At 42.9% G+C, this 25,132-nt stretch overlaps 1 protein-coding gene and 1 non-coding gene across 2 annotated transcripts in view; both read left to right on the top strand.

Moving 5' to 3' along the window:
* Positions 1–25,132, top strand: part of LOC103185612 (adhesion G protein-coupled receptor B3-like) — a 231,373-nt gene that overhangs the window by 190,489 nt on the left and 15,752 nt on the right. The gene's annotated exons all lie outside the window — the stretch shown is intronic.
* trnaa-ugc lies at positions 24,937–25,008 on the top strand. Its single transcript has one exon. It is a non-coding gene; the product is annotated as a tRNA-Ala (tRNA).

The following is a 25,132-nucleotide window of genomic DNA, read 5'->3' as shown; positions in this document are numbered from 1 at the left end:
ATATAAAATGCAATTTCTTCTTGTTGTTGTTATAATGTTATTACAGTTTAAATCACTCTGGAGAGGTAATCTCTAAATGGTTTTCAGTGATGGGTCAGCCAGACTAACGCTGCCACTTTCTGTATGAATGGATGTCACTTTTCTTAATATATTTGAGCTTCCTAAAATAGCTGCCTTTTGCAGGAGGTTGATATTTCATCCACCGGGTAATTTGTCAAGCCATGTTTATTATTTTTATAGAAGTAATCGAGAATTGTGTTTCCCAGTAGTAGCATAGCATTACTACAAGAAGATGTGGGTCCAGATGTTAACGTGCACTGAACAAATAAATCCAATGAATTTGATTAAACAAACCCACACATTACAACTGCTAACACTTTATGATCTGTGGCATCCATACTATCACTGTGGTTTGTACATTGGCATTGCACCTGCCCACCCTAGCCTTTTGGCCCCTTGTTTCCATATTGAGAGGCAAGGGTGGAGTTCCAGAGGGTGGGGGCAGAATGGCAGAATGCCTGCCCACCAATGCTGGGGTGGGCGAGGCGAGGGATGTGAAGCATACCGGAGCCCGCTGAGTGGAGGGAGTGGGCAGATTAATAAAGGGTTAGAAGGTCGCAGAGGTAGGGAGGATCAAGTCCATGGAAGTCTTTGAAGGTGAGGACCAGGATCTTGAACTGTATCCTCTGTGTGATGGGAAGCCAGTGGAGTCGGGTGAGGATGAGGGGTGATAGGGTCACGGACCCTGGTAGGGAGAAGACATGGGCTGCAGAGTTCTGGATGATCTGCAGATATGCAGGGAGGAGTTGGGGAGGCTGCAAACAGGGAGTTTTCATAGTCAAGCCTTGATGTTATGAATGCCCATATGAGGCCTATAGTGTGAGACAGTGATGGAGACGGGTGATGATGCGGAGGTGGGGGAAGGCAGAGCATTTCATGGCACGGATATGGAGTAGAAAGGATAGTTAAGGTCAAACAAGATGCCAAGGTTCCGGACTGGCTTAGTAAGGTGGAGAGCATCCTTGGATGGTGATGCACTCGGTGCCTGAGCTGTGGAGACGCTGACAGGAGCCAATCAGGAGAGCCTCGGTCTTGTTGACGTTCAACTGTTAGTTCTCATCCAGGACTTGATGTCTGACAGACATTCAGTCTGGACAGCAGTGGTCCTGGAGTTAAGGGTGGAGTCAGAGAGGTAGAGTTGGGTGTCATCCGCACACATGTGGAAGTTGACCCCATGTCTGCGGATGATGTCACCAAGAGGAAGCATATAGATATTGAAGAGGAGGGATCCAAGGACAGAGTCCTGAGAAATGCCGCACAAGATGGTACGGGTGCTAGAGGAGAAACTATTTGTGGAGATGAAGTGGAGATGGTGTGAGAGGTAGGATCTGAACCATTCAAGGACAGAACCATGAAGTTTCTGACACAACCTGATACAGAGGCAAGAATGCTACCAACTGAGCAAGGTTACTTGCTAGACATATACTTGAGTACCACTGGTTTTGAAAATAATAATAATAATCCTTGAAATTGATATTTTGCCTTATCGCGTCATTGAGACGTCCCAAAGCGCTTCACAGAATATATTGTAAAGTGGATTGACTGTGTATTTTGAGGGTGAAAAATACCATATTATAAAAAAATACTAAAAATATCAGAACTGTAGGGTGAGTTAGGAGGTAGGAGGTGTGGAAGGCTCCAAAGAAATGTGAAGGATCAATAAGGAGAACATGAAACCATAGATATACTAAGCAGATCAGTGCAAGGTATCTGAGAACACACAAAGGCAATCACTGTGCCAGCAACTGTGGTTTAATCCTCCACACTGAAGACACCCGAGAAGACTATCACCCACACTGGGAAACGAGTCGATCCAGAATTCATCTCCCTCATAGGGATCCTGGCATGCGTCCAAAATCTCTCTCCCACACAATGGATCTGGAGTTATTCCAAGATTCATCACCCACCCTGGGTTCCTGGAGTCAGTCCAGGTTCTCTCTCCTACTCAAGGATCTTGGACTCAGTCCAGCACCTGGTAATCAGAGAGATTCCCTCCCTTGCTGTACCCTCCACACACTCCTTGACTCTCCTACTTGGGGGCAGGGAGGAGAGGTAAGTGAGGTCTGATTCCCGAGCCAGGTGGGTTCACAGTACTCCAGGGCACTGCTGGTGACCAGCCAACCTGACACTTCAGGAGGACTTGGAAGGGCAGACCAGTCACTGGGACCCAGGGCTGTTCAAACTGAACTCCTGTCAACCCTGCAAGCCAAGGTGCTAATGGGCATGGTGTTCCGAGACACTATCCTTCGTGAAGGGCGCTATATAAATGCAAGTTGCTGTTGTTGCTTAATACTCCTTGTTGTCTGTGCAAAGCACTTTGAGATGTCCATGACATTCAGCTCCCCTGAAAGGCTTTGTATAAGGTGTAAGTTATTCTTGTTTGACTGTCCAGAGCGATTGCTGATAATCTACGAGTTGCACTTTCAGACGCTACGTCATGAAACTCTAGAACTCTCTCCATCCAGCCCTCTCCTTCCCCTCGTTAAGATCACGACTGAAGATCTTCCTCTTCGACCATGCTGACGGTCACCTCCTCCCTCCCCTACCTCGGTGTCAGGCTCCACCACTGTTAAGCGCTCCAAGATGCTACCCCAGATGAAGGGTGCTATATAAATGCAATTTGTTGTGGTTGTTGATTCACATAAGAGCACAGCATTTGAAGTACTCAGTGTTTGTTATCTTTGACATCATATGATATAATTTATCATCAATGACATGATAAGGCGTTGTATCAGATATAAGGATTATTATTAAGTATACCGCAATCCAAAGTGTAACCGCACTGAAAACAATACCCAGGCTATAACATGTTGCATTATAACAGGTTTGTCTGTTATTGTTGAGTGTTCAGAGCAATTGCTGATAAGTTACGAGTCAGATGGTGAAATCTGCTCAGAAAATAGCTGAAGCTCAGTAAAGCCTGATTTGGCAGCAGCTCAACACACCCCAGCAGAGACTGGCGACTACTGTGTCAGAACAACAGAGTGTGATTCAATCGAGCCACCTGCTTATCACTATTCCAAACTAGGGCAAAGTCTACTCGCCTCAACCTGAAACCTATCTCTTTCGCGTTAACGGAGATGGAGCAAACACCACATCTGAAAGCATCAAAGTTCCTGCAAGCTATTGCACACCAATCATTCCCTCTTCCCATCACTCTATATAAATGCACTGCATTTGTGGAATCCCGCGTAATAGTTGGAGCGCTTGCCTCACAAGCAAGAGGATCCAGGTTCAATTCCCAGGCAAGGTGAAACCTTAGGCAAATTTCCTTACTCCACAAGCCTCTGTTTACCTAGTTTACCTAGGAACCTGGCTGTCAGACAATTGGCTGATCGCTGTCCAGTGGTAATAATCCCTTTAAAAAAATGTGGTCACTAAATCAACAACCGTTTGTGGGACACTGCTCTGCGCAATTAGCTCCCTCATTTCGCCTACAAAGTACACAGTCAATTCACTTGACAGTATATTCTGTGAAGCACTTTGTGATGTCTCAACAACATGATAATGCGCTATATCAAATGCAAGGATTAGTATTATTAATGCCCAACCTCAATGGCAAGATGTGAGATATTAGCTGGTTAAACTCCAGGAATAGAATACCCCAACACCAACCTTAGGGTCCCAAAGGCTTGACTCTTGCCAACCAGTACCTAGTACTCTCCGGAATTAGGTAAACTAGGGTTGTCCCTCCATTGAGAGATGACTCATTCCATTTGCGACACAGAGGAAATTTCCAAGTATAAGTGGCAGACATATGTGGAATATCAACCTGGTTTGGATACTCTTAAGCATGGTGATGGATTTCCACATGTGTCACACCTGAGCAGGCAGACAGGAAATCAGTTTAACGTCTGATCCAAAGGAAGGCATCTTAGACAATGGAGCACTCTCTCAGCTCTGCATTGGAGTTTCAGCATAGACTGTAAAGTGCTTTGAGATATTCTCACAAGGTGAAATGGGCTATGTCAAATACAAGTATTATTATTAGAATTATTTAAGAGCAACAGAATTCAATGATTCTGTGCTGGCAAATCTGAGAACATTCGAATGTCACTTTAAATAGATGGGATAAAATACAAAATGAAATAGAAAGTGTGTGTGGGGGGATAGTGGGATGGGAGTGAGATAAGATGGACTTAGCGAGTGTAACAGTACAGAATGTACATTTCAAATAAGCGGTTGAAAATAACCATGCCTTCTATTGAGTCAATGCATATTTGTGAACTTGTTATGAACTGAGCCCCACTTGACTAAGTAAGTGATATCGTGGGCTATATTTATCACACAATAGCTAAGATATGATTACTTCACTGTTCTGTTTCATGGCGAAACACGAAGTGAACAGTTTTTTGCATGTGTGTGAGCAGAGCAAAAAAAAGCGAAAGGTGAAAGTCTTGGGGATTTCAATCATTTTGCTGCCCACATATTGTCAAATGCATTTTTGCAGTGCGGGCGTGAAGGTTAGTTTTAATGAGGTTCAAAGCACTCTGCGTTCTTCCAATATGGGTTTGAAATGGGGAATAAATGCTTATGATAATGGACTAAGAACTCCATTTGAGGCAATTATTGAAAGCAGATCCAATTAACGTAAGTAATGCTGCATAGGCCCGTCTTCAGATGGATACTACACGTGGGTAGCTCCCTCGATAATTCAGCAAGTTATCTGAGCCATGCAGGCAAGGTAGGTCATCATGGGTTTGATTCTACAGTGGAGTCCTGTAGCTTAGTGGTTAGAGCACACCCTACACAAGCGAGAGGACCTGGGTTTGATTCCTGGGCAGGGCAAAACTTTGGGCAAGTTTCCTTACTCCACTCGTCTCTGTTTACCTAGCAGTAAATAGGAACCCAGTTTTTAGTCAATGGGTGGATCGCTTTCCCGGGGGTAATAATCCTTCAAAAAATTAATAATACGGACCCTCAATCCACGAAAGTTTATCCGACACTGCTGTGCGCAATTGGCTGTCACGCTTCGCTCACCAAAGCTGCACTTTACAGTATATTCTGTGAAGCACTTTGAGATGAAATGATAAGGTGGAGTCCTGTAGCTCAGTAGTTAGAGCAGTCGCTTTGCAAGTGAGAGACCTGAGTTCAGTTCCAGGCAGGGCGAAACCTTGGGCAAGTTTCCTTACTCCACACGCCTAATAATAATCCCTCCAAAAAACCCAAAACAATAATTAAATTGGTCATTTTCAATCTACGACTGTTTGTGGGACATTGCTGTGCGCAATTGGCTGCCGCGTTCGCGCACAAATATACAGTCAATTCACTTTACAGTGTGTTCTGTGAAGCGCTTTGGGACGTCCTCCCGACGTGAAAAGCGCTATATCAAATGCAAGGATTATTATCAAATGCAAGGATTGTTAAAGTGTATATCAAATGCAAGGATTATTATTATGAGTCATTGCTGAGTTAGCTGCTCTGAGCAACGCTAGGGGACGCTGTAATTAACCTCAGCTCCTTGGGTAGCACAGGGTGAAATTAACCTATGTGTGTCTGTGTGTGTAATGTATACGTGTGTGAGAGTCCTGGGTGATATCAGGTTCAGCTCTGTTATAGCCAGCCCCACACCCCACCTATGTTTTAACACTCAGTCAATGTTTTCCAGTTAATAATGTCCACTTAACAAAGCTGTGCTTTGAAGGAGACGTTAAACCGAGGTCCCGTCTGCCTGTCCGAGGGGACAATAAAGGTCCCAACAATTCCCAGACATGAATTGGTTGTTCACTAACCAGCAATTGACTCCCACTAATTGACAATCAAATCCCATTAACTAGCAATTCAGTCCCACTAACTGAGTAGCTTTTTCCAGTCCTTAAGTTGGTCTTCTGTAAAAATGGTTGGGTCCCTGGTTTGCATTGGATCACACATATAGTTAAGTGATCCTTGTTCTGCTTTAGGGGATGTGGGGGAAGGTCTGTGAGCTGAGCTGGCTCCACGGTGGCAATGGATTGATGGAACCAAGGCGACCCATTGTGCGCGGTCTCGGTAGTCCAGGTGGGCCACAGTGTTGCAGGGCACTGCTGATAACAGACAAGCCAACACAACGAGCAGGCTCATCAATAGCACTTGGAAGGGCAAATCAGTCACTGATGGCAGGAATTCTTCTCAGCTTCTGGTAATGCTGCATGGCAAAATCCTAACAGATAGGATGGTCCTACCCAGATGAGCATCAGGAAAGCTTGCCAGGCAGCATTCACGATGTTTTAGCATCAATTTTAAGTGACCGTATGGGCCTTCGGATGAGATGTTAGACCGAGATCCCGTCTGCCTGTTCAGGTGGACGTTAAAGATCCCGTGGCACTATTCGAAAAGAGAAGGGAGTTTCCTAGCCAAACAATCCCCCAAATAAAATTGGCCACTTGGCTGTTTGTGGGACACTGCTATGCACAATTGGCTGTCGGGTTTTGCCCACAAAGTACTCAGTATATCTTGTGAAGTACTTTGAGACGTCTTGACGATGTGATAAAGTGCTATATCAAATGCAAGGATTTGTATTATTATCGATTCCTTTTCTTCCCGAAGCTGCATTTCCTACCACTATGGGTACTGCTGATGTTCACACACAATAATGATGATGGTTTTGAGGTTGTTGGGACTTGCTGGTGGTTGAGTGCTATAAGCTTTTGATACGCTGCATTGTTTCACGACTCACCTCTGCTACGTGCACTAAGTGTCTTCCCTTTCCTTCTCATTTGCTTTTGCCCTTTCCTGCCACCGGCATTAATCATCGCGTTCATTTTCATGAGGTCAAGTGGTTGATTCCCACTCGCTGCTTGAATAGCAGTGAGTTAGCTTGAATAATTTAGACTAATATCCAGACAGATTTTTCGGGGTCAGCCAGATCGCTATCCTTAAGACTACCCAAATTAGACTGAGAGTCCTTTGGATGAGATGTTAAACTGAGACCCCGTTTGCCTTTTTAGAAGAACATTAAAGATCTCATGGCACTATTCCAAAAAAAAGTTGCTTGTCCAGCTAGGAACACCCTACCCATTAACGCTTTGGCTTGCAGTGTTAGCAGGAGCTGAGTGAGGAAAAAGTCCTGCCCCACCAATGAGCTAGGCTGGCAGTTGAACCAGATTCGATAGTGTGTTTCAAAAGGGAATTGAAAAGGTACTTGAAAGATTTGCAGGTCTATGGCGTAAGAGCGGGAGAGTGGGTTTAATCAAACATCTCTTTCAAATAGCCGGCATAGGAATGGCCTCCTTTAGTGCTGTAGGATTCTATGATTCTAAGATTTTGCTGCCGGCAGTTAATGAAGATGCACGACATGAGCACACTTAACGGTTCATCGTCAAAATTGTTTACAGTGCCTTTATGTCTGGGGTCCTGTATTGCTTAATCTCCGTGCAATCAACCAGGCTGTCCACAGCGTTAAACATTGCCAGTGTTAAACACAGTGGGGCTAAAATACAGGACACACAAACCACAAGAGTGTCTGTCTGTCATCACCGGGCGTGGGGGGGAGGGGGCAATTGGGCTGAGGTGTGTGGGTGGGAACCTCCTTAGTTCCATTTCTATCGGCTAAAACAACAGAAACTCAATTCTCTCTGTTGTGATGATGAATAAAATCGGGTCTCCAGCTGAGCATCTGTGGCATGTTGCTAGGTTACTAAGGACATAGTGTACATGGAGTCCTGTAGCGTAGTGGTTAGAGCACTCGCCTCACAAGCTGGAGGACATGGGTTCGATTCCCTGACAGGGCGAGATGTTGGTCAAGTTTCCTCACTCCACAAGTCTCTGTTTACCTCGCAGTAAGTAGGAACTTGGTGGTTAGTTACATCTCTATTCCAGGGATAATAATCCCACAAAAAAATATTTGGTCACTCAATCTGCGACTGTTGGTAGGACACTGCTGAGCGTAATTGGCTACTGGGTTATGCCCACAAAATATACAGTCAATTCCCTTCACAGTATATTCTGTGAAGCGCTTTGGGATGTCTAGAAGACGTGAAAAGTGCTATATCAAATGCAAGGATTATTATTATTATTATTCTGTGAAGCGCTTTGAGACGTCTCGAAAACGTGATAAGGCGCTATTTCAAATGCAAGAATTTTTATCAAAACACAAAATACTGCAGATGCTGGAAATCTGAAACAAAACAGAAGTCGTTTGGAGCGCTCAGCAGGTCAGGCAGCATCCATGGAGAAAGGGAAACTGAGTCAACATTTTGGGTCCTCAATCATTCATCAGAACTGGGGCATGTTGAGAGGGGGAGGCTTTTAAGGACTAACAGAGAGGGGGGAGGCAGGACAAGGAGACCACATCGTGAGCAGCGAATGCAGTAAACTCATTGGTGGTAGTAAATCGTTGTCTCACTTGAAAATTGTGTTTGGGACCCTGGACAGTGGTATGGGAGGAGATGAATTGGCAGGTTTTGTAAGTCCTGCGCTGGCGTGGGAAGGTGTCTGGGGAAGGAGAGCAACTGTTGGTGGTGATGGAGGAATGAACCAGGGAGCCACGGAGGGAACGGTCCCTTCGGCATGCTGAGAGGGGGAGGGGAGGGAAAGATATGTTTAGTGGTTGGATCACGCTGGAGATGCTGGAAAAGGTGGAGAATTATTTGTTGTGGGAAACATTGTTTAATAGTGGCAGGGATTGTTATTATTACCGGCATCTGACTAGCTAATTCAAGGCCTCTGTAACCTTGTATGACCGTGCCTCCTCTTTGACCTCACCTTTGGTCACCCTCCTACCCCTAACCTCCCTGCCCTCCAAACCTCCTGATCCAAACCCCCAGCTCATGTCCAAATCCCTGACTGTCCAGCATCTTGGAATATCCTCTCAACGTGAAATGTATACAAATGTAACGTGCTGTTATTGTAAGTATTTGGAACATGAGGAGTTTTGTTTCTACGAAACTCGCAGCGTTCCGTAATTGTCGGCATTGAGTGAGTTTCATAATGTTGGAAGGATCTCGTATCTGGGCTCCAATTCAGGTGGAGCTGAGGACAGAAACTGCCACACAATAAGAGCGGTACTTCGACCTCTGGCTGCTTCCCCCAAGCCTGGACAAAGCTATAAATGAATAGAGTCTGATGCAAGCGGACGTCAGGGAGTGAGTTGCCATTGAGTGGACTCGGCTGTCAGCCACTATTAAACAATGTTTCCTGTGACTTAAAGGTATCAGATGGGCCCTTGCAGCTTCACTAACCCTTACAAGGGAAGTGACAGGTAGTGCGTAGGATGGTTTGCTGTTGAGTGGTGCTTCGGGCATCAACAATGCCAATGATATAGGGCAGCAGTGACCAACCTTTACGGTCGGTCAACAAAATACATTTTCTTGATTGAATATTTCTTGATGTATGCCATAAATCAAGAAGATTCAATCAAGAAAAACCTGGAAATGCATTGATTTATTGAACACAGACCTACCTGGACGAGTGTGAATGTTTGGCTGCTTCGTGACGGCCCACAGGTCATGGATTGGCCAGCACTCGTATCGGCAAAAGGTTAGGAGAGATATGTTTTTTCGGGGTCAGCTGGATTCAGTCCATTTAGAGCATCGAAACCAGACTGAGTGTTCTAAATCTGTACGTCAACTACACAAGGAAATATCACGATGACTGGAATAGAAGGGGCACTCTCTTTCATGGAGGGACACTTCCTGCTTACCTAATCCCAAAGAGCTTTAGCCTATTGGAATCCTGTAGCATAGTGGTTAGGGAGCTCACTCGCAAGTGAAAGGACCCGGGTTTGAATCTCGGGCAGGGCGAAACCTTAGGCAACTTTTCTTACTCCACGCGCCTGTTTACCTAGCAGAAAATAGGAACCCGATTCTTAGACGATTGGCAGATTGCTTTTCGGGCATAACAAGCCCTGAGAAAAAAATTTGGCACTCAATCTACTCCTGTTTGTGGGACACTGCTGTGCGCCATTCCTGTGAAGCTCTTTGAGAAGTCTCAACGATATGATAAGGCGCTGTATAAAACACAAGGATTATTATTATTATTAATCCTCTGAAGGGTTTGAGATGTTTCGACAATGTGACGAGATGCTATATCAAATTATTATTATTTATTCTTGTTGTTGTGTTGCTACAATACTACCAGTCTTTCTGATGTCCTTCACATTAGTTTTGCCTGTCACACGTGGCCTCTTCAGCAATTTGAGGCACCCTGGAGCAGTTCGTAACCTTTCGAAACCAATGATGTGATCTGCTCAGCAGAGCTTTGTTGTAAAGAAATGTCAGCTGTGATTTTCCTCTGCTTTCAGGAGTCACTTGTTTTCTCCTGGTCCCTTTCTTCAAGCAATCTCTCAGACCTTGGGCAAACCTTCATCTCTCTGATGATATTGTTGCCACTCAGTGGCACACATTGAACAATATGACAAAGCGCTATTTCAAATGCGAGGATTGTTATTGTTATTTTAGTTCAGCCGCAGGGAGCGTTTGCCATGTCTCTTTTTCTCCATTGTCCAGGAGGTAAAATGTCACATTAAAAGAATGCAGGAAAACAGAACATGAGGAGGCCATTCAGCCCATCGAGCCTTTGCCCACCAGTTTATTCAATCTTGTCTGGTAATCTTCAAACCAATTGGCTGCTGCTTTTCGCCCACAAAATACAGTCAATCCACTTTACAATATATTATGTGAAGCACTTTGAGACATCTCAATGACTTGACAAGGAGCTATATCAAAAGCAAGGATTATTAGTATTATTATTCATCCCAAAGTTCCACCCTTTCACCATACTTCTTAATAACCTCTATCAGCCAAGTCTCTGTCTGTCTCTCTTTTAAACGTTCCATGTGATTCCACCTTTACAGCTTTCTGGGTCAGAACTTTCCACATCTTCACAATTCTCTGTGTGAAGAAATGCCTCTTGACCTCAGTATTGACTGTCTCGGTCTGATTTTAAGACAATGTCCCCTTGCAATGGATCACTCTACCAGAGGGACGAGTCATCCCCTATCTGACCTGTCAATTCTTAAATACTTCAATCACCTGTTAAACCCCTCTGTTCTAAGAAACATAACTCTAGTCTACCCGGCCTCTCATCATAGCTAAGACCCTTTAGCCTTCCTAATCCAGTTTTATCCCCAAATTCAAATTAATCGTCTAATTGTTTGATTGGAATAGATATGCTGCTTTGTTTTCTGTATAATAATAATCCTTGCATTTGATATAGCGCTTTTTCACATCTTTCAGAAATCTCAAAGCGCTTCACAGAATATACCTGTAAAGTGAATTGACTGTGTATTTTGTGGGCGAAACGCGGCAGCCAATAGCACACAGCAGTGTCCCACGAACAGTCGTGGATTGAATGACCAAATTATTATTTTATTTTTCTTGAGGAATTATTATCAGGCGTGTGGGTAAGGAAACTTGCCCAATGTTTTGCCCTGCTGGGAATCAAACCCAGATCTTTTGCTTGCGAGGCGAGTGTTCTAACCGCTGAGCTACAGGACTCATCCACCGAGGATAATGGCATTTAGCATAAATCTTTCTATAAATGAACCTTATTCTTATTTTATCATTATTTTCATTACTCTTTACCCCACTAATATGTCTGCTGGATTATGGACTAAGCTAGGGCTCTTCAATCTTCAGCGATATCTCAGAGGGGACCTCATAGAGATGTATAGCATTTTAAATGCAATTAAACTTGATCAATACTTTCAGGTGCATAAGGACAGTAGTAATAATAATAATAATAATAATAATAATCCTTGCATTTGATATAGCACCTTAGGCTTTGAGATGTCTCAAGCGTTTCACATAATATACTGTAGAGTGAATTGACTGTATATTTTTTGGGGAAAACATAGCAGCCAATTGCGCACAACAGTGTCCCACAAACACTCGTGGGTTGAACAAGAGGACATAGGTTTAGAGTTGCAAAGGGCAATTTCAGGATAGATACTGGGAAGCATTTCTTTACCCAGAGGGTAATTAACAATTGGATCAAGGTAAGCACTTAGGGTGATTTGATTAAATGAGGGTGATTAGGATTTAATTAGGGTGATTTGACTGTTCTGACGAAGGATCGTGGACCCGAAACATTGACTCACTTTCCTTTCTCTATAGATGCTGCCTGACCTGCTGAGTGTTCCCAGTGACTTCTTTTTTTTGTTTCAGATTTCCAGCATCTGCAGTATTTTGCGTTTTGTAAACACTTAGAGTGGTTGGGACCAGGACATTGGAATTGTGTAAAAACACTTGATATAATATAGCTTAATGCTGTGATGGGAGGATTGTTGGACGGATATTCTAGAAGGATTAGATCAAATGGGCATAAAGAGGTTCTTAATCCGAACAAGTCTTGTGAGTTTACAACACATCATTTTCAAGAGCTGTGACTTCAAACTTGCTCCTTGTTCTTTGTCTCTGCTCTTCTAACTAAAACCATTTGGCCTCACCTTTTAAAATCGTGTAAAACTGTGGAAGCTTCTTTACTTCAGTCCTAAATTAGAAGCCGTTTTCCCAAATTCCCTGTTAAGAAACTGGCTTCCAAATTAGGAGTGAGGTGAAGAATTTGTCACAATTCTTCACAATGTTACACTTTTATATAAAATGGTCTTGCAGACTAAAGCTGGGTGAAATTTTCATCTCGGGACCTCAAGACTGTGAAACTTCTCTCTCTCGGTGCTCGCTTCTTCCTACAGCCTTTTAAAGGGGGAACAGGCTTGATGGGCTGAATACCTCCATTACAGTCTGATCCTCAGCTCTCCTTTCTTCCTCACATCCGGTTTAGTTACATTTTACTACATTATTATGTCTAATCAAATACTCTGACTGTGGTATAGGGCTGGACATGGTGACAATATGTGGTCTATTGTTTCTGGTGTTTGATAACACATATGGCATTATGGATCAATGTTTCTCTTTACGATCTTATTTTCACAACATCAGGTGGTAATAGATTAGTCTTGTGCTGATGCTATGAGAGCTTCTGTTTCAGCTTTCAGATCCCTGCTAGTCAACCAGCTTTTGTTTATATGTGGAGTCCTGTTGCTTAGTGGTTAGAGCATTCACCTCGCCAGCTAGAGGACCTGGGTTCGATTCCCGGTAGGGCGAAACATTGAGCAACTTTCCTTACTCCACACGCCTCTGTTTACCTAAGCAGTAAGTTGGAACCCGGTTGTTAGTCGATTGGCAGATCGCTTTTCTGGGGGTAACAATATCTTTAAGAAAATGTTGAAAATAGTAATTTGGTCACTCAATCCACGACTGTTTGTGGGACACTGCTGTACGAATTGGTGGTCGCGTTTCACCCCAAAAAAGGCAGTCAATTCACTTTACAGTATGTTTTGTGAAGCGCTTTGAGATGTCTTGAAGACGTGATAAGGCACTATATCAAATGCAAGGATTATTATTATATATAGCCACTTTTCTTTCATTGACCTCACATGATTTTCTTCTCACATTCGTTTTTCTAAAAGACATCATTAACTTCTTAAGGAAATATTTCATTCCATGTACCATTTTTGTTGGTCGAGATGAACTACTTTCCATTTCTTTTTGATGGATGTCATATTCGTGTGTGATCTTGGTTGCTTCTTTAATGATGGAAAATTTCTTTCTCTGGTTTTCATGTTTTTTTATCATCGGGATTTGTTCCGATATATTAATAATCCTTGCATTTGATATAGCGCTTTGTCATGTAGTTAAGACATCGCAAAGCGCTTCACAGAATATATTTTGAAGTGGATTGAGTGTATATTTTGTGGATGAGTACTCAACCAAACCCAAAATTGTTGATTTGTCAGATGCTCTCAATTTCAGTCAGACCTTTTCCTCCTTATTTCCTTGGTACGTAAATATGTTGGACATCAGCTTTTAAACCATGTAGGCCATGAATGGTCAACAGTTTTTGTGTTTTTCTATCATTAATAATAATTAATAAAAACAATAATAAAAAAAAAATTGGGTCATTTTCAATCTACGACTGTTTGTGGGACATTGCTGTGCGCAATTGGCTGCCGCGTTCGCCCACAAATATACAGTCAATTCACTTTACAGTGTGTTCTGTGAAGCGCTTTGGGACGTCCTCCCGACGTGAAAAGCGCTATATCAAATGCAAGGATTATTATTATTATTTTTCAGATCTTTGTGTCCAACAAAGCTGTAGGTTGTTACCTATTATGATTATTATTATTCATTATTATCACACATCAAATGCCGCCCAAACCATCATTCACGCGTTTTTTTTTACCTCCCACCTGGACTTTTCAATCGCATTCCTCACCTCACTCCTCCCCTAGGCTCCACCATCCATTAGCTCCATCTACTCCAAAACAACACCGCCCACGACAAACTCCCACCATGCCTGCCAACCCAGACCTTACCAGGCTCCACCGGCTTCCTGGCTACGATCGAAACCCTTCATACCCTCGCACTTCCCTGTATGTTTGAACTTCTCCTACACCCACTCCTCTGCTCGCCCCCTTTGTTCAACTGACTATGGCCCATTATATATCCCTCACCCTCTCTGTGCCTCTGTCAGAGACCAAGCCTTCAGCAACTACTCTCCTAACCTCTGGAACAGCCCCAAACCTCCCTCATTCCTTCGCTTTGCCCTCTCTCCATATGTCTTTAAGTTCCACCTAAAAAAAATGATCTGTTTAATAATGCCTCTAGTTATCTCCCACTTTGCCCTATCCCTCCACCCTCCTTCACCCCCCACCCTTTTCCCCTGCATATAGATTAGAGCACTTGTCTCACAAACAAGAGGACCAGGGTTCGATTCCCAGGTGGGGTAAAACCTTAAGCGAGTTTCCTTACCCCACACACCTCTGCTTACCTAGAGGTAAGTAGGAACCTTGTTAGTTGATTGGTGGATTGCTTTTCTGGGGCTAATTCCTTCAAAAAATAAATAATAATAATTTGGTCTCTCAATCCCGACCGTTTGTGGAGCATCGCTATGCGCAATAGGCTGCCATGTTTCGCCCACAAAATATACAGTCAATACATTTTAGAATATATCCTGTGAAGCGTTTTGAGATGTCTCGAAGGCATGATAAGCGGCTACATCAATTGCAAGGATTATTATTATGATACAAGCTGCACTTTTGGAGCTGTCTCCTCCACTGCTGTTCCCCCAAGACCTTTAAATATTATCGTCATGTATTCATTCATTGCTGTTATGAACTAAGCTTCAACAGACATATGTGTTGAGGGATTGCACATTGACCAACCTCTCTATTTGCAAAGCAGATCTCCTATTGCTTGTGGTTAATCTCCTCGAAACCTCTTGTTACTGGCTCACCCACCGATCAGTGGAAATTGGGGTTGAAAAACGTTTGGATGGTATAACTACAGCGATGCTCCAGCAAAAACCTCCAGGGACCTTAAACTGACATTGTGGCTTTAGAGAGGATATAGAAATCAGCAACTAGATTTATAGTCAGAGTCAATAATAATAGTAATGCTTCTATTTGATATAGCGCCTTTCACGTCAGGAGAATGTCTCAAAATGCACCAAAGTATTTATTGTAAAGTATCGTGAATATATATTTTGTAGGCGAATATACAGCAAGCAGTTTTGTGCACAGCTTCATCCCACAAAGAGCCGAGAAGTGATTGACCAATTGTGTTTGGGGGGTTGTTGGCCAGGACACAAGGAGAAACTCCCTTTTCTTTTCGAGTAACGCCATAGGATCTTTAACGTCCACCTGAACAGGCAGACGGGACCTTGTTTTAAAGTCTCATCTATAATAATAAGGCAGCTCCAACAATGAAACACAACCCCTGGCACTGCATTGGAATGTCAGCCTAGACTTTGAGTCCCGATGTGGGGCTTTAACCCACAACCTTCTGAACTCAGGCGAAAGAGTTTTACCAACTGAGCCAGGCTGCACTTTGTGATTCATTTGTTGATGATATCAGACATCTTTGGGAGGTGAACAGATAAGTTAAAAGAAAGATAAATAGCAGTCGAGATGATGTGGGCCAATTAAGTAGATGGATGGAGGAATGAGTGTCAGATAGATTTTAATACGGATCAAATGGGAGGGTGATGGAGATTGCAGACAAGACACAGTGAACATGTGTACAAAATGAAGAGGTGTCTATTAGCAGTGCAGGAGAGACAGGATTTGGGTGCGATTATTGATCAGCGACTGAAGTCTCCAGATAATGGGAGGCTGCTGTCACCAAAGCTAATGAAACACCAGGTTACATCTCAAGGGCATTTCATCTTCTCAAAAATAGCTCACGACAGCTCACACACTCTCTTTCTCTCTCTCTCTCTCCCTCTGGCTCACCTCCATCCACAATCTATCCACATCCGCAAAGGATTGTCATAGCAACCTAGGTAAGAAAATGCAATATCAAATATTTAAGTTAGCAATAGGTCAGTCCTCAGAGAAGAGGATATTCTGCTCTGTTGCATTGAAATAAAAGAAACAAAGCAATTTTAAAACAATATCATTTAATGTCATTTATCATTTAAACACGGCGCTATATTTTATAAGCGACCAGGAGCAAAATCACTAAGCTTAGCGAATGGAGCAGGCAGGTGCTTTGGTGTCAGCCTGACCTCAGCTGGTAGCACTTTCACCTCTGTGTCAGAAGTTTGTGGGTTCAAGCCCCGTGGCATTCTTTGAGCTCATGAGTGTCTCGGCTGAGATTGCATTTAGAAAATGACGCACTTCTTACATGAGATGTTAGCATTAAACCGAGTTCTAGGTGGATGTTAAAATACCTTCGGCCTTACTTAAAAAGAGAAGGGAGTTTTCCCCCAGTGTCCTGGTCAACAAATCCCACAGGTTAATTGGTCAATCATTTCATGGTTGTTAATGGGACATTGCTGTGCGCAAATTAGCTGCCGAACTTGCCGTCGAAAATGAAGTCTAACCAGCTAAAACTATAAAGCTTGCCATTGATACTACTGCCTGGCAAGGTTTTCCGCTGCTTGTCTAGCTAGGACCACCCTACCTATAGGGCTTTGGCTTGCAGAGTTAACAGGAGCTGAGTGGGAGGATTCCCTGCCCCCAGTGACTGATCTGCCCTTCCAAGTCCTGCCGATGAGTCAGCCTAGCCTGGCTGTGCTGTCTTCAGCAGTGCCCTGGAATACTGGGGCCTGTCTGACTCAGGAACCAGAGACCACCACAGAGAGTTGGCTTGATTCTGGTATTCCACCAACAACAACTTGCACTTATATAGCGCCCTCCACGCAGGGTAGCATCTCAGAGCGCAATTCCATTGCCAAACATGTCACTTTGGAGCCAGTTCAGCTCTAAGGAGAGCCCGCTTACCTCCCCCCCCCCCCCCCCCCCATCAAGACGGATAGTCACTTTGTTATTTTTCTATAGGTTTGGGGGAGTTTGATAAATTGGGCTTTTTCTATAGGTTTGGGATTTTTCTGCCCATAAACCCTTAGAACATTACAACAACCACAACTTGCATTTATATAGAGGCCATTTGGGCTGTCATGTCCATGCTTTGAAAGAGAAATCCATTCAGTCCTATTTCATTGCCTTTTCTCCCCTTTCTCTCTTCGCTTCTTCTCTGCACTCCCCACACGACATTTATTGGAATTAGTCCAGGATATTGCACACCATTCTAATAGCTGTACAAGCACTGACCTTTCCTCAGTTTGCTAATTGAAACAATACGTGCATTGTAGGATCACTTGTTTCAGATCAGTCATGCATGCTGAAGATCCCAGTACATAGCATGGTGGAAAATGTATTATCTGTCTGTTCTGTCATAAGGTCACACGATTCAATGCATTTTGCTAATAAGCACATTACAACATCGAAACTGTATCCTGCCTTCTTTTTATTCAAAGCTACTGCGGGGAGGGGGAATAGAGGGGCAATGTTTTTCTGTGAGGGAAGGGAAGAGGTCAGGGCGTAGGTATTCTGGTGTTTCTACTCAATTACCTTAAGATTTATGTATTACCTGTGCTGGACCTTTCGTCAAGAGATAGTGTATTGGGTGATGTCTATGATATGGCACATAGGCTGGCTCAGTTGGTAGCACTCTCGCCTCTGAGTCAGCAGGAGTTCTGTGGCATATTGGTTAGAGCACTCACCTTGCAAGCGAGAGGACCTGGGTTCAGTTCCCGGGCAGGGCGCAACTTTAGGTAAGTTTCCTTAATCCACATGCGAAATGCAGCAGCCAATTTTGCACAGCAATGTCCTACAAACAGTCGTGAATTGAGTGGCCACGTTTTTTCTTTAGAGGGATTCTTACCCCTGGAAAGCGATCTGACAATCGACTAACAACCAGGATCATACTTACTATCTAGTAATCAGAGGCATGTGGGGTAAGGAAACTTGCCTAAGATTCACGTTACAATATATTCTGTGAAGGGCTTTGAGGCATCTCAACGATGTGTTAAGGCCCTCTATCAAATGCAAGAATTATTATTCTTATTATAAGGTTGTGAGTTCAAGCCGTACATTGTGGTCTTTGAACTCACATCTAGGCTGACTCTGCAGTGCAGTTCTGAGGGATCATTGCATTGTGACAAAAAAGGCAGCAATAATTTTGGATGAGACTTGTGCATAATTCTGTGAGCTGCATATTGTTGGCACAAACAGTCACTACACTTAAGAGCGCTGTAATTAAGGGTGCAGAAAGGTGGAAAAGTGTTTAATTCAGTCTTAATTTAGAACTAATTGCACTGCACTTGACAGTAACAAACTACAAATTATGTTGCAACTGTGTTTGCAGGCAAACCTGACAGCAATGACTGCGAAGCTCTTTGAGGCATTTCATTAATGAAATAAAGCATTATAAAAATAATAATGATAATCGTTGGATTTAGCTTAGTTCCTTACCGCAAAGTCACAAAGAACTTCACAGGATTTACTGTGAGTATTTCATTGTATAGTGTCAAGCCACCACTAGGATATCATTTGACATGTCAAGTGACTACTAGGATGGGGGAGGCGAACCAGATGGACCTTGGTCTTCTTTTGCCCAGCAATTCTTACGTTCAGGGCTGGGCCTGTGTATTGAAAGGTGAATGTGCACAGCAATGTCTGAAATTTGACGTGAGTGACCTGTTTTATTTGGGGGATTGTTGGCCAGGACACAGTGCAGTGGGATGTTGAGTCCTGTAGCTCAGTGTGAGAGACATGAGTTCAATTCCAGGCAGGGCGAAACCTTGGGCAAGTTTCCTTACTCCACACAGAGCCTAATAATAATCCCTCCAAAACAAAACAATAATAAATTGGTCATTTTCAATCCATGACTGTTTGTGGGACATTGCTGTGCACAATTGGCTGCCGCGTTCGCCCGTAAAATATACAGTCAATTCACTTTACAGTATATTCTGTGAAGCGCTTTGGGACATCTAGAAGACGTGAAAAGCGCTATATCAAATGCAAGGATTATTATTATTATTATTTAATGCCTTAAACAGGCAGATAGGACCTTGGTTTAATGTTTCATCCGAAAGCCAGCACTTACGTCAATGCAGACACGGCACAGGGAGAAACACCCTTCGCTTTACGAATAGTGCCAGCCTACAATTAATACCACCTGACAGGCATACTTTGTCTTGAGTCATCAGTTAAACTACCACGATCAGAGGAAAATTTGTGTGACATTTTTGCCGCTTAACACTGCTTCGCCAATCAGGCAGTGCAGGAGGAGCACCACAATGTACTCGGCCATTAGGATCCTATCTAAAAATACTAATCCTTATATTTGGTATAGCGCCTTTCACTCCAGGAGGACATCCCACAGCGCTTCACAAGATATGCTGCATAGTGTAAAACAAATTACAGTGATAAGGCTCCACACACAAAATGGAATGATTATTATTATAAGTGTAGTGACTATATATATATTACATGGAAGGATTATTATTATAAGCATAATGACTGTATATAAATATTAAATTGAAGGATTATTATTATTTTAAGTCTAGTGACTGTTTTGTGCGTGAGTAAATGCAGCAGCCAATTTGATATACTTTTTTAATATGCAATATTTGATATGCAGAAGATATACTGTAAATTGTAAAAAACGTAAGTGACAAGGAGCTATATCATATGGAAGGATTATTATTACTATTATTATAACTACAGTGATTGTGTATATTTATATATATGTCAAATGGAAGGATTATTATTATAATAATTATTATTATAATAATCCTTGCATTTGACATAGCACTTTATCACGTCTTCGAGACGTCTCAAAGTTCTTCACAGAATATACTGTAAAGTGGATTGACTGTATATTTTTTGGGTGAAATGCACAGGCAATTGCGCACAGCAGTGTCCCACAAACAGTAATGGATTGAAGTGATCAATTTATTATTATTAATTATAAGCGTAGTGACTGTGCATTTTTTTGTGTGTGAGTAAATGTATCAGTCAATTTTCACACAGCCAATGTCCCACAAACAGCCACAAAGTGAATGAACAATTTTATTTAGGAATGATTGGCCGGGCCACTGGGAGAAACTCCCTTCTCTTTTTCAATGGTGTCAACTTTCCCAGTTGACTAACAGATTATGTTCGCATTTCTTTCCTATTGAGTCATGTTTGATCGATTTGAATACCCAATTTGGAGTCAATAATTTAAAAAAAATACATAGCTTGTGCACTTAAGAGAGAGGGGATAAAAGGTTGACCACGGTATGGAATTGATGTGATGATTATGTTTTATTTTGGTCGGCTGGGTGTCTGACATATGTGGAAACCCATCACTGTGCTCAAGAGCATCCAAACCAGACTGAGAGTTCCATGCATTCACGGCTGTATGTGAACTAATGATGTTTGACTCGATTCTGGTTCTATTTTGTAATTGACTTCTCGCAAACAAATCCCTTCACGCATCCCCATTTCTCTGATTCTCGCAAACACACGACTGTCGTGCGTCTTGTTTCCCCCTCCCTCCCCTCTTGCCACCGCCCTCTCTGCTCTACCGTTAGTGACCAAGCCTTCAGTCACTACACCCCTAACCTCTGGAACTCCCTACTTCAATCTCTCCGCCTCGCCCTCTCTTTATCTGTCTTCAAATCCCACCTTAAAACCCACTTCTTTGACTGCAGCTACGCTCACCTCTGCCCTCTTGCCTTCCTCTCAGCTTAGTGGAACCCCGCTACTGTGAAGCACTCCGAAACATTATCTTATGTGAAGCGTGCTATTTAAATGCAAGTTGTTGTTGCTTTATAGCCAGTCAGAGCTTACGCAGTTTGATTCTGTTGGGTTCCGTTCTCGTTTTCTCTCTCTCTCTCTCTGCCTCCCCTATCAGCTCTGGTTTACTCTCCCTCATCCCCTACATACACCGCAATGGTCCTTTTGATGAGACACTGAAATACACTGGTCTTATTCCTTCCCGCTGACAACTGAGTTGACAACTCACACTGCTCTGGAGCCCAATGATCACTCTCGGAAGAATTATCCTTGTTAATGGTATTTACAATAATACTCCTTGCCTTTGATGTAACATCTTATCACGGCATCAAAACATCTCAAAGCACTTCAGAGGTTGTTTTTTCTGCAAACAATCCCCAGGTAAAATCGATCGTTCATTCCATGGCTGTTTTGGGGACTTTGCTGCGTGCAAATTGGCTGCTGCGTTTCGCCCACAAATCGCACGGTCACCGCACTTCACAGCAAAATCTTGTGAACTACTTTGGGACACTGCGACGATGTGATGAGGTGCTGCATCAAATGCAAGGATTATTATTTTAATGTGTGCGTTCTAATATTTACTCAGTTCCTCCTGTGAGCAAGGACAATGTGAGACCTGGGGTCGAAGGCACCCATCAGTTTATTATAGCTTGATAGAGATGGCAATTTTTGCATAGAGCAACCCACCTGCATTAATGATCTGTGTTGAATACAAGTGCCTGTTAATGATACCTACCCAAATGACACAAAGGCAATGTCTTAAGCAGCAGTAGTCACAGCAAAAATAGAAACGTACTTGCCTTCTGCTTGTACGTTCCCAACAAGACTCAACTTCCTATCTTCTGGGAATCCTGGAATAGAAATACATGAACTGTTACAGCATGGAAACAGGCTATTTGGCCCAATTAGTCCATGTTATAATAATAATCCTTTCATTTGATATAGCGCCTTATCACATCGTCGAGATGTTTGTGGGACATTGCTGTAACGAAATTGGCTACCGTATTTGCCCACAAAACACATGCTCACGGCATTTCACAGTAAAATCCTGTGCAGCGCTTTGGGACGTCACAATGAATCCCTGCATCGAATTGCCTCACAGGATTTACAGTGATCATTCACTTTGTGACTGTTTGTGGGACGTCACATTGGCTGCTGCGTTCGCCCACAAAATGCAGACATTGCCACCAATTTACTGTGTGTCCCATGAAGCGCTTTGAGACATCTTGAAGATGCGATAAGGTGCTGTATCGAATCCAAGGATTATTATTATTGCTATCTTATATTTATGCCCCCTTCTTTGGGACTCAAAATAAATGTAAACAGCTGATTAACATCCACCTTCTCAAATCCTTTCACAATCTTGAAGACCCTAAAATATCTCAATCTCATGTCCAGAGAGGAAAGCTGAAACCTGACTAATCTTTCTTTTTAAACACAAGGTAACACAGTACATGTTTAGTGTCACTCAGACACCTTGAAATAAATACAACAACAATAACTTGTGTTTATACAGCACTCTTCATGTGGGGCAGCATCTCGGACCGTTTAACAATGGCGGAGCCTGAGGCTGTGCTGGGGGGAGGAAGGACGCGACTGTAAGCACGATTGAAGAGGACAGTATTCAGTCGTGATTTAAAGGAGGGGGAAAAGCAGAGGGATTGGGGGAGAGAGTTCCAAATCTTCGGGGCTTAGTGGCTGAAGGCACAGCCACCATTGGTTGGCGGGAAGCCAGAGCCAGCTGAGGGGAAGCAGCAGATAGTGGAATGGGGAGAAAGTAGAGAGGTACCAAGTACATTTATCATGTAAATAGTTGAAGTTTCCCTTTACTAAACTCAGATTGATCATTTAATCTGTGCCGACTGGATTTTAACTGAGTGAAATTGCAAAGACCCAATATTAGACACTGGGCTGTGTGTCTGTGGAGCAGTGATAAATCCCAGCCTTGTAACGTATGGTTTAATCATAACAGACAATTAAGAAATCCATTGGGATAAAGATTTCGAGGCAGTATTTCAAAGTAATGTAAGAAGCTTTAAGACTGGAAATCCAAATATCTGTGGCCTGACATTCCACCTAGTCTCAGGCAGCCGAGCAATTTCACCTTAATATTTAAGATTGTGCAGAATTGTGGAAATTTTTCTAAATTAGATCTCAATTTGCCTCACAAGTGAGAGGACCTGGGTTTGATTCCCAGGCGGGGCGAATCGTTGACTAAGTTTCCTTATTCAATACGCTTCTGTTTACCGAGAGGTAAGTAGGAACACGATTGTTAGTAAATTGGCAGATCACTTTCCAAGGGTAATAATCCCTCAAAGATAAATTTGTTCACTCAATCCATGACTGTTTGTGGTAAACTGCTGTATGCAATTGGCTGCTGCATTTGGCCCACAAAATTGCATGACACAGTCAATACACTTTACAATATATTCTGCAAAGTGCTTTGAGATGTCTTAATGATGTGATGAGGTGCAATATCGAATGAAAGAATTATTATTATTATTATTTATTTGGAATCTGATTTGTTCATAGTTTCTTCGCAAGAAGCCAGCGAATTGAAGAAGTTGTCCACAGCTCTGCACGGGCTCATACTAAAAAACAAAACATTTTTTAAAAAATCAACAATCTGCATATTCTGTAAAGAGCTTTGAGACGTCTCAATGCAATGATAAGGCACTATATCAAATTCAAGGATTATTCCTTGCACTCAAAAATGCCATCCAGCATGAAGGGCACTATATAAATGCAAGTTATTGTTGTTCTTGTTCTTGTTATTATATTTACTCTACTGATGAATTTAGTGTTAACTTTGAAGCTTGTCTTTTGGTGGTTGCTAAAAAAAACTTACAGAAAAGAAAGATTTCAGAATGAAGTATTGGTTGAAGAATTCAATAGGTTTTTGTCTGTTCTGAAATTTTACATCAGTGAACGGCATGGACCTTAGATCCGGGTAGAACTTCTGCCCAAAGAATGATTGAAAATTCCACTGGGTGGACTTATCCGCCCTCTCTATAACGGTGATGCGTCACTGAAAATCGATGTAGTGTTCAGTTCTGTGATCTAAAATGCATTGCAAATACACCAGGAATCTATGTGACCCGACACCTCAGTCCTGCTCTGTATGCAGCCTGCAAGCACCTCTTTTATTCCATTATTTATTGCGCTTGTGTCCACAGTGTAGAATAGTTTTTTCTCACCTCCGCACATTAGATTTCAGTAATTCCATCCAAATCCTTTGCCTTCTGCTTTCTTCATCCTGATGTTTTCTCCCAGGTCTTTCCGACCAGGGCTTTTAGCCCCATATTTCATCTGAGCTTCCCCTTTCCCTTGCCTTAACCCTCAGTACAAAAGACCTTTCATTTATCCTTTCATCCTTTCATTTAATACAGTGCCTATAATATAGAAACATCTGAAAGCTTCACAGGATTTACTGCAAAGCATCTGTGTATTTTGTGGACAAAAGTGGCAGCCGATTTGCGTAGAGCAATGCCCCCACAAACAGCCATGAAGTAAATAACCCATTTTATCTGGAGGGATTGTTGGCTTGGACACCAGGAGAAACTCAATTCTCTTTTCAAATAGTGGCGCAGGATCTTTAACGTCCATCCGAACAGGCAGCCAGGACCTCGGTTTGATGAGACGGAAGGGCAGCAAGTCCCTCAACACAGGTTACTCCCAGCACTGCGCTGGAGCAATGGCCATTCTCATTGCCCACTCTCTGTGTAGTCATCCCAACTCTCTGTGTGGTCAACTCATGGCCTGCAGGCCAGAAGTGGACTGACAAATATTTGCACCTATCCAGGCGAGTCCGTTCTGAACCAATGTAGAGTCCTGTAGCTCAGTGGTTAGAGCACTCGCCTTGCAAGCGAGTGACCTGGGTTCGATTCCCGGCAGGGCGAAATGTTGGGTAAGTTTCCTTACTCCACACGCCTCTGTTTCCCCAGCAGTAAGTAGGATCCCGGTTGTTAGTTGATTGGCGGATTTGCTTTTCTGGGGGTAATAATTTCTTCCCCAAAAATTATA

Source organism: Callorhinchus milii, unplaced genomic scaffold, assembly GCF_018977255.1.
Source record: "Callorhinchus milii isolate IMCB2004 unplaced genomic scaffold, IMCB_Cmil_1.0 Scaffold3, whole genome shotgun sequence".
Taxonomy (NCBI): Eukaryota; Metazoa; Chordata; class Chondrichthyes; order Chimaeriformes; family Callorhinchidae; genus Callorhinchus; species Callorhinchus milii.
Note: the sequence above shows the minus strand (reverse complement) of the source record. Positions and strands in the feature narration are given on the sequence as shown.